General features: G+C 42.0%; 1 protein-coding gene across 2 annotated transcripts in view; it reads left to right on the top strand.

Moving 5' to 3' along the window:
• CNOT6L (CCR4-NOT transcription complex subunit 6 like) overlaps nt 1–11,640 on the top strand; it is a 68,476-nt gene that overhangs the window by 1,055 nt on the left and 55,781 nt on the right. The window lies entirely within an intron of this gene.

The raw sequence follows: 11,640 nt of genomic DNA, 5'->3' as shown, positions 1-11,640 counted from the left end.
AAAACTGTTTCCAGTGAGACCTCTGACACTTATTTTATCCTCAAGCTTGTTTTGTGATACTAAACCTCATAGGGGACTTCATCATGACTGGTAACATGGGTTTTCTTAGTTCCTTAGTAAAGAAAGGTTTTTTTTTAAATCTTGTTTTTAAATTGTGTATTTGTGTTGATAAATGCAAACTAATGCACACTGGAAAACATAATCCCAAGTATACATATAAAATGATAGGGTCCACTCAAGAGAGACATCTTGCAGTCATTGTGGATAGTTCTCTGAAAACATGCACTTGGCAGTCAAAAAGGTGAACAGAATATTGGGAATCATTAAGAAAGGAACAGATAATAAAACAAAGTTTCATATTGCCTCTTTGTAAATCCTTGGTACACCCACATCTTGAATACTGAGTGCAGATGTGGTCACCCCCTCTCATAAAAGGTATATTGGAATTGGAAAAGGTTCAGAAAAGGGCAACAAAATTATTAGAGGTATGTAACAGCTGCCATGCAAGGAGAGATTAATAAAATTGGGACTTTTCAGCTTGGAAGAGATACTAAGGGGGGATATGATAGAGGTCTATAAAATCATGACTGGTGTGGAGAAAGTAAATAAGGAAGTGTTATTTACTCCTCATAACACAAGAACTAGGGGTCACCAAGTGAAATTAATAGGCAGCAGGTTTAAAACAAACAAGTGTTTTTTCACACAGGGCACAGTCAACCTCTGGAACTCCTTGCCAGAGGATGTTGTGAAGGCCAAGAGTATACCAGGGTTCAAAAAAGAGCTAGATAAATTCATGGAGGATAGGTCCATCAGTGGCTGTTAACCAGGATGGACAGGGATGGTGTCCCTAGCCTCTGTTTTGCCAGAAGCTGGAAATGTGTGATGGGCTGGTTCACTTGATGATCACCTGTTCTGTTCATTCCCCTGGCACTGGCTGCTGTCGGTAGATAGGATACTGGACTGGATGGACCTTTGGTTTGACCCACTATTGCCGTTCTTATGGTCTTGTGTTGCAGTAGCAGCCAGAGGTTAGGCACTGTAGAAATATGTGGTAAAAACACGGGTCCTGCTCTATAGAGCTTACCATTGAGGCAATGACAACTCAGGACAAACAGGTGTGAGGACAAGGTGGCAAAGGAGGAATGTTTTCACTTAGGCTATGTCTACACTCCAGACTATGTCAACATAATTTATGTCGCTCAGGTGTGTGAAAAACACACCTGAGCGACATAAATAACACTGACATAAGCACTTGTGTGTACAGCACTATGTTGGTGGGAGAATTCCTCCCCCTGACATAGCTTCTGCTGCTTGTGGAGGTGGTTTTATTATGCCGATTGGAGAGCTCCTGTTGGCATAAAATGTCTTCACCAAAGTGGCACAGCTGTATTGGTATAGCTGCCGTGCTGTATATATAGACACGGCCTTAGATTAGCTTTCCACTTGCCTACCTGTCATCAGCTTGTAGCGTTTCTGCAGGCACTGTTTTGCGGACGTTATGGTTAAAATTGAGTCTTGAGGAGAGATTTGGTGGAGGCTAAATTAGCTACTTTTCAGTTTTGTAGGGGGAATTTGTGCCAGACATGGGAGTGTCAGGGAAGTACAGTAATTTCTCACTTAATGTTTTAGTTATGTTCCTGAAGAATGTGACTTTAAGCGAAGCTATGTTAAGTGAATCCAATTTCCCCATAAGAATTAATGTAAATGGGGGGGTTAGGTTCCAGGGAAAAAATTTTCACCAGACAAAAAACTATATATTATATAGAGACACACACACACACACACACAATACGTTTTAAACAAACAATTTAATACTGTTCACAGCTATGATGATTGTGAAGCTTGGTTAAGGTGGTGAAGTTAGAGGGTAGAAGAGGGAGGGATATTTCCCAGAGGATGCCTTGCTGCTGAATGATGAACTAGTACTCGGCTGAGCCCTCAAGGGTTAACACATTGTTGTTAATGTAGCCTCTCACGCAAGGCAGCACGAACACGAGGGAGGGGAGACAGCATAGCAGACAGAGACAGACACTTTGTGTGTGGGGGAGAGAGAAAGAGGCACATTGCCCCTTTAAGTAAGCTGACCCACTCTTTTAAGTGCACTGTCTCTTTAAGTGGATCAGGAAGTTGAGACCGCAGCTGCTGCCCCAAGCTCTCTCTGTCTCTCTCGGTTGGTGTTCCCTGCCTGGGGGTAAGCAGGGTGCAGGGGAACACCCTAACATTAGTCCCGTCCCCCTCCTGCACAGCAAGCAGGAGTCTCTGGGAGCAGCTCCAAGGCAGAGGGCAGGAGCCGCACATGGTAGTGGGGAGGGAGGGACAGTTGAACTGCAGGCAACTGATAGCCTGCCGGGCAGCTGCAGCACAGGGAACTTAGGGGAGTGGGGAGCTGATGGGGGGGCTGCCGGTCCACTCTGGTTCCAAGCCCCCACCAGCTAGCTGCAACGGGCTGCTCTTCCTGAAAGCAGTGGACAAAGCAGGTGGCTGCCAAACAACATTAGAAAGGAGCATTGCACAACTTTAAACTAGCATGTTCCGTAACTGATCAGCAATGTAATAATGAAATGTTAACCAGGACGACTATAAGTGAGGCATTACTGTACAGAGATGTTTGTGGGAGAAGTTGACTAATATAGTAAAGAGTGGCAGAGATGGTGAGGTAAGATAGTGGCTCTGGTAATAGGCCTGGTTTCAACTATGAATGTCCCTTAAAGTCATGATAATAAGCACGTTTGATGCTACAGGGAGGGGGGAATCTAGGGGACCAACAAATGGATGTATAATATGAGTGAAATGATGAAGTGTGAAGACTTTGGCAGCAGCATTTTGAATTGACTTGAGGATGGCAAAGTTGCAGTAGTCGAGGCTACAGAAAAAGAGACCTGTTGTATGAAGATGTGATATAGAGGACCTAGATAAGACGTATTGCTTCAGCAGTCAGAAGAGAGCAAGTATATATTGCTGTGTTGAAGCAAGTTTTTATGCTACATAGTTGCATACATACTTGAGTCCTGATCCTGCAAATGCTTAAGCATGTGCTTAACTTAGCATGTGTGAGTACTCTCATTGAAGTCTGCATGAAGTTAATCATGTGCATAAATATTAGCAGGATATGGGCTTTTGCTAGTTAACATGTATGGATGGCTCTACATGTCCCAGACATCTTTCATATTAGAGAGGTGAATTCTCTCATTTATCCGATTCTCCAGAGCAGCCCACTAGAAGGAATTAGCATCACCTTTAAATGACTAGAGGAACACTATCAACTAGACCAGTGTTTTCTCAATCTGTGGTCCATGGACCTTTGGGGGTCTGCGAACTATGTCAAAGGGGTCCGTGAAGGGCTTTGACTGAAAAGAATTCACCTATATATACAAACAGTAGATTGCCAAAGGGGTCTGCACCTCCAATCAAATTATTTTAGGGATCTGTGAATGAAAAAAGGTTGAGAACCACTGACCTAGACTTCAGAAACTTAGATTTTGTAAATAAAATGTTGCAAAACCTAATATGAATAGAAATATTTTCACAAATTTTTAATTAAATGAAGACTCTTCTATGTAAAGGGATATAACTCTAGTTAGGTTGTTTTTTTTAAAGATTAAAAAAGTAGCTTTGATACTACTCTGCTTCTGAGTTCCTCTGACAGTTTTTGTGCTTTATAACCACATTTTCCACATAGCTGGTTATAAGGGCCACATGAACAGGAAGACAATAACAAGGTAAAACATAAAGAAACTAGCGAGCCAATTTTTATCTAACCTTTTAGTTGAAATATTCTCAGGCAAGTAACATTTAAGATAATTTTATCTACTATCACAAAGTTCTTAAAAATTTGAGTTGGCTGTCTAAGCATTTGCTGCAGGGTGCCATGATTCCAAACAGTGTTCTTGTGCATAAAAGCTTGAAAGTTAAATTGACAAAGGCCTTGTCTACATGTAAAAAAAAAAAAAAAAAAAAAAAAAAATTTCGGTATAACCCTGCCCTGTACAGACACTCTTATTTCTATATAATATTGTATTTTTGGATGATCTTAAACCTGTTCCCAAGCATCATAAAGCTAAATTGAAAAAAGCCACTCTTTTACCAGAACAGATGTGTCCACACAGGGGGATTATGCCTGCATAACTGAAAACCTCCCTGTGTAGACAACGCCTTAATAAAAGTGATAGCAAACAGTGTAATTTTAGCCCCTGCCACCACTTTAGAGAAATGAATGCAAAACCAGAAAGCTTCAGTGGCAAAAGGTAAAGTTATTTTTTACTGTTTTTAATAATAAAGTTGCTACTAGTGGCAGAGAGGTTTTTTTCCCTAAGTTTGTTTCTAATTTGGAGGTTCAGGAAATGGACAGTCTCAGTAAGCATGAAGTATGGCCACACACAGATACTACTATGACAGTAGGTTTCACTTTTCTGTTCTGTTCCTTAAAATATGCATTGATAGTGAAATTCTTAAGTTCGCAGAAAAATATGACTGATAAAATTCAGCTAATGTTCGTCTTGGTTTAATTATTTTACAGTTATAAATTATTATGACGGCAATACTTTACACAAGGTAATTTAAACGCTGAAACACAAAGGTTCACTTATATTTGTGGCTTACTTTGTGGTGAAAACAAGTGCAGCAACCTGATCTGATTTCCTGTGCTTAGCATTTCTCACTTGCATGGTATATTATGCTTCATACATTTGATTTAATAATTATTCAGTGCAAACAACTCATTAAGAACCCTTAAATCTTCTCTGTTTAGTGCAGCAGAAATTTATATACTTCCTTCTGTGGTTTTGGTAGTATTGATTGAGAATAGATCAAAATGGAGAAACTGCTATGACTTATTGCCCTTCACTGCTCTCATAGAGATGATTCCACCATATGCATGACCTGGACTTTCATGTTGAGTCTGATTCATCCTAACAAAACCCAGATCAGCTCAGGCATAAGATCTACTTGCCCATTATCTTTCAAGATGATTGAAGATAATAATAAAGTAATGACATTTTGCTTGGGTGTTCAGGGCAATTTTGCAAAGCTGTATTGACCAATGCCTATCTAGTGTGCAGTACACCCGTGCTATAACAAACGTGTCAGGATCCAAGCCATTTGTTCATTATAGCCAGGAGTTTGTTATAGTGAAAGAGCCCCGCTGGTGGTGGGGGTGTTGGGAGTGGGGCACTGACAACTCCTCCAGCCTCAGCTATGGGGCTTGAGGTGGGATCTGGGGAAGGGGTTCATTATAGCGGAAGGTTCATTATTATGAAGGGCATTATAGCAAGGGTGTACTGTGGTTTGTAATTCTGTTATACAGTAGCAGGTGAGGCTTGTAATGGTCCTCTTTGCTTGGGGAGCCCAATATATTTTTATCTCCATTTTGCAGTTTTCTTTTTGTTTTTCATTTATCAGGAATGTTTCCTTTTAGTTTAGTTTTGCAGAATTTAATCTGAAACTCTGAAGGACAATGTGAATAGATAATAGGTATCTTGAGAATATTCAACTATGTTTACCCTGCCTCTGTCCTTGAGGACTGAAACTCTACAATGGTAAGATATGAGTGTAAATATTAATCATCTAGTTGTTAGAGAAGAGGTCCGTTTGGTGATGGCATAGCTTTTCTGCAGTTGTGGAAGTGTGAAGCTTTACAGCTTCTGTTTGAAAGTTCACGTTGTAGTGTAGACTAAAATTTTACTTGAAGGAAGTGATAAGTTAGTTTGTTGTTTGCATCCTCAACCTCTTCCACTGTAAGTGGAAATTCTAGGTTTGCAGAATTTTGTTATGTGCTAACAGCTGAAGTGGGAAATGGTATAAAACTATTGCTTATTTTGAGTGTTTTTATTTCCTTTGTGTCATATAGTTTTTTATTTACTATTAATTTTTCTATCATAATCTTTACAAAGATAATTAGTTTGCTTAAGTTTGTCTAGCCCAGCACTGTAGTAATGTCAACATTAACATTAAATTCACACTTGTTTTTAAAAAAATAAAGCATTTTTCTCCAGGCAGTACCAGGAACTAGAATTCGAAGGGACCTCAAGAGGTCATCTAGTTCAGTCCTGTGCACTCAAAGCAGGACTAAGTATTATCTAGACCATCCCTGTTAGGTGTTTGTCTAACCTGCTCTTTAAAATCACCAATGGTGGAGATTCCACAACCTGCTCCCTAGGCAATTTATTCCAGTGATTAACCACCCTGACAGTTAGGAAGTTTTTCCTAATGCCCAGCCTAAATGGCCCTTGCTGCAATTTTAGCCCATTGCTTCTTGTCCTATCCTCAGAGGTTAAGAACAACAATTTTTCTCCCTCCTCCTTGATAAGTTTTCAAGTACATAAAAGATCGTTACATGTTCCCTCTCAGTCTTCTTTTCTCCAGACTAATCAACCCCAATAATCTTCCCTATAGGTAATGTTTTCTGGACCTTTAATCATTTTTGTTGCTCTTCTCTGGACTTTCTCCAATTTGTCCACATTTTTCCTGAAATGTGACGCCCAGAACTGGACACAATATTCCAGTTGAGACCTAATCAGAGCGGAGTAGAGCGGAAGAATTACTTCTCCTGTCTTGCTTACAATACTCTTGCTAATACGTTCCAGAATGATGTTTGCTTTTTTTTGCAGCAACATTACACCGTTGACTCGTATTTAGCATGTGATCTACTATGACCCCCAGATCCCTTTCCGCAGTACTCCTGCCTGGGCAGTCGTTTCCCATTTTGTATGTGTGCAACTGATTATTCCTTCCTAAGTGGAGTACTTTGTTTGTCCTCCTTGAATTTCATCCTATTTACTTCATACCATTTCTCCAGTTTGTCCAGATCATTTTGAATTTTAATCCTAAAACTAAGCCAGAGATGGAGTCTTTTGTAGTAAACTGAAGGAGAAGCATTAGAGAAAATGTTTCATTTGCACTCTGGAGTTAGTAATTTGTTTTACCCCAAAACAGACTGCAATGGGATCCCTGGAGTACAACCTGAAACTGGGGTACTGCTGTGCCCCCTTAACTCTCTAGTGTGGGCTGTCTCTTTGTGCTTTGCTAGTGACAAGCAGCAAACCCCTCCAGGTGCTGTTATCACCTAGCACAACAGCAGCTGGAGCCCCACACCTAGATACATTGTTTGAATGTTCCCGGAGCTGCTCATGAATCACACAGAGAAAGGCACCAGCAAATCTTCCAGGACCCCACCTTTGCACCCCAGGAATATATCACCTTGCCCTGGTCAGAAATAAGTTCATTACTCAGTCTGCCCCTTCCTCGATGTGGAGTGGAGACACACTAGGGTGACCACACAGCAAATGTGAAAAATCGGGATGGAGGTGGGGGGTAATACAAGAAAAAGACTCAAAAATCGGGACTGACTCAATAAAATTGGGACATCTGGTCACCCCAAGACACACTAGCCCAGGAGTGACCAACCTGTGGCTCCGGAGCCACATGTGGCTCTTCAGAAATTAATATGCGGCTCCTTGTATAAGCACCGACTCCGGGGCTGGAGCTACAGGCGCCAACTTTCCAATGTGCCAGGGGGTGTTCACTGCTCAACTCCTGGCCTTGCCCCCTCTCCACCCCTTCCTGCCCCCTCCGCCGATCCTCCTGCATGCCACAAAACAGCTGATTGGGAGGTGCAGGGAGGGAGCAGGAGGCGCTGATTGGCAGGGCTGCTGGTGGGTGGGAAGCATGGGGGTCGAGGAACTGATGGTGGGGCTGCTGACTAATTACTATGGCTCTTTAGCAATGTGCACTGATAAATTCTGGCTACTTCTCAGGCTCAGGTAAGCCACCCCTGCACTAGCCTTTGTAAAGTGAACTGAGATTTCCCAAGCACTTCAACCAAAACACACTGTTTTAGGTAAAATGTAAAACAGGTTTATTAATTACAGAAAGATAGGTTTTAAGTGAATATAAGTGGTAGGCACAAAAGGTCAGAGATAGTTACCAAAGAAAATAAAAGGAGATTGCAGAATTGGAGATCTATCCTATGCACTGCCACCAAACTCCTGATTGACAGGGTTGTCAGTTTGGCATCCTTGACAAGCATTAAAATGAGGCAGGGGTCTGACAAAGTTGGGGGGAGTACTGTGTGTGCGTGTAACTGGACCGTCGTCATGCATATGCATAAGGGGACAGAATTAAGACTGCATGGGCAACCTTAATTCTGGCATTTCCTAACCTGAGAGCTTGACTTTGCAACCTTAAACTTTGCTATTTTTTTTTTGTTTTGTTTATTTCTCTTAGAATGTAGGCACCTTGACATCCCAACTGTGGATAGAATTTGTTTGAACTGTCAGAGCTCTTATGAAGATAACTGTCTAGCAAGATTTATTTTTCTAATTATGTATCTCTGCAGTTCAGCAAAAGCAATCTCGTGTTACTAAAAATATTAGACTCTAACTGTAGCCTAGGGAACAAGTGGAAATACTCATTTTTTAAAAACCTTAACAAAAAACTGACCACTTCTGATGTGCATTGTTCTCCATATGTCTGAAAACTTCCCATGTCATATTTGTGTTTGCTAATTTTTCCTGTAGGAGGAACCATGTTATGGATGATGCTCCTGGATTTTTACATAATGCCCAAGTGTTCTTGTATAGGCCCTTTCACTCACTGAGAGAGGTGGTTTGAAAACGGAAGTGCTTATTTGACCTCCAAGCATACATTTTTATCTACTTTTATTACATTTGAAAATACAGAGCAATATAAATTATTGCAGTACTGTGCTTCATGACGGCTAGGAAAACTTGTAGTTGAACTTTTAAATTATACCACGATAAATTATACCACTCAGATATCTTTGAACAGAAAACTATACTACTTTGATGATTTGAGTTTGTTGGCCATGACTTTTTATTTTAATTAATTTTTTTTTTAAATGCAGGATTCTTAGATTGTGTATCAGTGGCTTTTGTAAGTTTGTTTGAATAGGTTTTTTTAAAAACAAAAAAGGCTTGTGGGGTGTATTGCATACAGTCTGTTTAGCAAAACACTGGAGAGGCAATCATATCAATGAAGTTGACCAGTTTGGGTGTGAGGGAAAGGAAAGTGCTGTAGAAAACATTGTAAAATAAGTTTAAACCTGTATATATATGTGCAGACCTGTTGGATCTAGTCCAGATTTGCTAGTGGATTTACTCCTATGGGAGCATGAATTCTTACTCATATGCTTTTCTTTCCTCTTAAAATTCTGTGACTCCTTAGATCAGGGGTGGGCAAACTTTGGGGTTTCCGAGGGCCACATTGGGGGTTTCCGAAATTGTGTGGAGCGCTGATTAGGGGAAGCTGTGCCTCCTTAAAAAGCCAGGTGTGACCCAGCCCACGCCCTCTACCCAACCCCCCTGCTTTTCACTCCCTGACGGCCCCCGGGACCCCTGCTCCATCCAACTCCCCCTTCTCCCTGTCTGTCCCCAGAACCCCTACCCCTGACTGCCCCCCGCTGCCCCATCCAACCCCCCATCTCCTTCCTGACTGCCCCCCCGGGATCCCTGCCCCCCTTCAACCTTCCTGTTCCCGCCATCCACACCCCCCCGAACTCACATGCCCTCTATCCAACCCTCCTATTTCATGCCCCCTTACCTTGCTGCCTGGAGCACCAGTGGCTGGCGGCATTACAGCCATGCCACCCAGTGCACCAGGACAGGCAGCCGCGCCGCCCAGCAGGAACCAGCCACGCAGTGTGCAGCACAGAGCACCGGGTCAGGCCATGGCTCTGCAGCTGTGCTGCCTTAGGAGCTCACAGCCCAAGCTGAGGTTGCGGGGGAGGGGGAACAGCAAGGGAGGGGCTGGGGGCTAGCCCCCCAGGCCGGGAGCTCAGGGGCTGGGCAGGATGGTCCCTTGGGCTGGATGTGGCCCGTGGGCCATAGTTTGCCCACCTCTGCCTTAGATAATTGCATATGACAATACTTCAAGTGTTCTTGTAACCCACTTTTCAGTTTAACAGAAAACTCCTGCTATCTTTGCCATCGCCATAAAGATGTATGTCTAAATTTCTGTTTCTGCGGATCTGATATGTACTGTGGAGTCCCACTGACCTATCTGTTACTCAGACTGGACCAGCCAGTCTGCCAGATTGAGGTGCTGCTTGCCTAACATCCATTTATTTTACTTCATGACAACTCATTGGGTTTTCAGGTCTTCCTTTATTCCAAAGACTTGTGTGTGAACTGAAGGCAAATCCAAGAACTGTTCATTCATCCAAGCTGGTCATTTACACACCAAAAAGCAGCAGTGGAGTTTGTCACTGGAGCAGTAAAACAAAGGGTGGTCTTTTTATTCAGGGTTTTGAAGGCCAGTTGTTGTTGTCTTCCATAGGTGTCGTCTAACTCTCCGGTAAATCGTAGTCCTGGCCCTTTCTTTATTTTCCTTCTCTCTATCCTAAGGGAGTTCCTGAAGGCGCTAGTTGTTGAAACATGTAGATGTTTATTTATCACGCTATCCCTTATATAAAACCTTACCGTAATGAAATCTAGGTTGCAGGTAAATCTGTGCTGTTAATTTATACAGTAGTGCGTGGTGTTTTTGTTTTTTTTAAATAAAAAATGTAATGTTTAGATTGCACTGCCATGCAAACCATTTGTGGTGAAACAATAATCACAAACTTAACCCTGCCCCAGCACTATTGCAGTCTTGTTGAATTTTTGTAATGAGTAGCACGGTAATAGACTTATTTAGAGTTGAGCTTAAGGAAGTGTTTAGTTAATAGAATATGATGCAATCTGAGCTGTTGACTTCACTTTTATTATTGATTTATGGACCAGCAGTACAATTCTCTTCCATAAATTTGTCCTGAGTGTTTTGGTTTGTTGTCTTAAATATTTTTATGATGTAGTCCCACAGATTCTAACAGTAGGCCTTCAGTCACTCTGGCAGCTTTGCAGGAGGAGACTTGTTAACACTAGGAGGAAAAGGCTGATTTCCTTCCAGTGGAAAGCCAGATGGTTCTCTCTCCCTCCAGACTAGCAAAGGAGGTAGCAGACCTATCCTTAGGACAAGGAAACCTTGCCTCCTCCCTTCAAAATTTCTTTTCTTTGCCTACAGCCCAATTTTGAGCAGCATCTGATTAATTTGGCTTCAAATTCTGATTATGGGGTAGTTGTGTTTTTTCTCTGAGGTGCTGCTACAGCTTTCCTAAGGGGGCAGGCAGACTCAAAAATGGTAGACCCCTCAGTAAAACGACCAGGGTGAGAAATGCTTGTCCTGTTCCTATTCTCTGCCAGATTCCATTGAAAGGGCTGTTTGCTGTTTTTACAACCAAGGGAAAGCCTCATGTTGGCACAGGGTTGCCTTTGGAAAGCCACAGGATCATCATCTTTCCTTAGTTAGTCACCCACTGAGGAGAAAAAGCATAAAAGAAAATGGCAATTGCTCTGCTTTAAACATTTCCAGGGACTGGAATTCTAAGACAGTCCAAGCCAAAGAGGGTGTAATAGAGGCTTTCAGCGTCCCTTTGAAACTGGGTGCAGACCCTGCCACAGCCACTCATGGGACTGAGTTGCTGGCCAAATGGTGGGCTCCCCCTAACTCTTCCAATTTGTCGAGGTCATTTTGAATTTTAAACTTTTTTTTTTTTAAATTTAATGTGGCAGTTAAATATAAACTTAGTGTTTGTTTTGCTAAATGGTTTATTGCTGGATATTTCACTGTTTTCTTGTCTAAGAGGTT

The sequence above is a fragment of the Gopherus flavomarginatus genome, chromosome 3, assembly GCF_025201925.1.
Source record: "Gopherus flavomarginatus isolate rGopFla2 chromosome 3, rGopFla2.mat.asm, whole genome shotgun sequence".
NCBI classification, from domain to species: domain Eukaryota; kingdom Metazoa; phylum Chordata; order Testudines; family Testudinidae; genus Gopherus; species Gopherus flavomarginatus.
The sequence above is the reverse complement of the archived record's forward strand: the minus strand, read 5'-3'. Positions and strand labels throughout refer to the sequence as shown.